The sequence below is a fragment of the Emiliania huxleyi genome (genome assembly GCF_000372725.1).
Source record: "Emiliania huxleyi CCMP1516 chromosome Unknown EMIHUscaffold_1569, whole genome shotgun sequence".
Lineage (NCBI taxonomy): Eukaryota > Haptophyta > Isochrysidales > Noelaerhabdaceae > Emiliania > Emiliania huxleyi.
Window position 1 is genome coordinate 1 of NW_005201015.1, and position 1,324 is coordinate 1,324.

The window sequence follows — 1,324 nt, forward strand, 5'->3', positions numbered from 1 at the left end:
GGGGGGAGCAGATGGCCTCGACCTCGTACAGAGACACACCTGCGTCAGCCTCCCCACATCTCCCCATCTCTCCCTACACCTCCCCATATCTCGTACAGAGACACGCCTGCGTCAGCCTCGGCGCGGAGGTTGGCGCCGCGAGCACGGCGAGGTGCCTCCCCCCGCCGGAGAACTTGAGGGCGGAGAAGTGAAGCCCCTCCACGTCCGCCTTGGCGCGGGAGGTGTGGGAGGAGGCGGTGGGTTGAGGGAGGTGTGGGAGAAGGCGGTGAGTTGAGGGAGGGAGGTGTGGGAGGAGGCGGTGGGTTGAGGGAGGTGTGGGAGGAGGCGGTGAGTTGAGGGAGGTGTGGGAGGAGGCGGTGAGTTGAGGGAGGTGTGGGAGGAGGCGGTGAGTTGAGGGAGGGAGGGCGGAGGAGTCGAGAGCCCCTCGACGTCCTCCCCGTATCTCCCCATATCTCCCCGTATCTCCCGGAGCCTTGGCGCGGCCGGGCAGGCTCTTCATCGACCCTCCCGCCGACCGCTTGGGCAGCTTCAGCTTGAGCGCCGTCGACCCCCACTCAGCCGCCTCGAAGCCGCGAGACACCTTGATGGTGGAGGTGGAGGCGAGCGCGAGCGCGGGCGCGAACAGCGACGTCCTCCAGTCGCCAGCCGTGACTGGCGACGAGTGCTTGCCCGACCGCCCAGACGTCGACACCTTGGCAGGAGAGAGCAGCAAACTCTCCCCGGCTCCTCCCCGGCCAGCAAGGAGGTCGAGCCGAGGTGCAGCCGAGGTGCAGCCGAGGTGCAGCCGAGGTGCAGCCGAGGTGTGGCCGAGATGCAGCCGAGGTGCGGCCGAGGTGCAGCCGGCAGACGGCACCTGGCTCGAGACGGAGTCCCACACCGCGAAGGAGCCGTCCTGCAGGCCGGTGGGGAGAGGTGGGGAGAGGTGGGGAGAGGTGGGGAGAGGTGGGGAGAGGTGGGGAGAGGTGGGGAGAGGTGGGGGGGCATGAGGAGGTATGGGGAGGGATGGGGAGGGATGGGGAGGTCTGGGGAGAGCAAGGAGCCGTCCTGCATGCCGACGGCGAGCTGCCCCGCCATCGACCAGCAGGCGGTCGTCGGGTCGAACTCCTTCTGCTTGGCGGAGGAGGACCTCTTGAAGAGTCCCCCCTCCCGGGTCATGCCCGTCCACATGTTGAGGTTCCCGCTCGTCTCGCCTGCAAAAGTAAACTACGACCCACCCCAATGTGGGGAAACCCGTGGGCGTAATTAAAATGGCCGCTTAGTTCTCACCGCTCCTACAATGAGTCCCCCCGAATCCCCCCATAACGCCCCCCGCCCTAATTTTTTT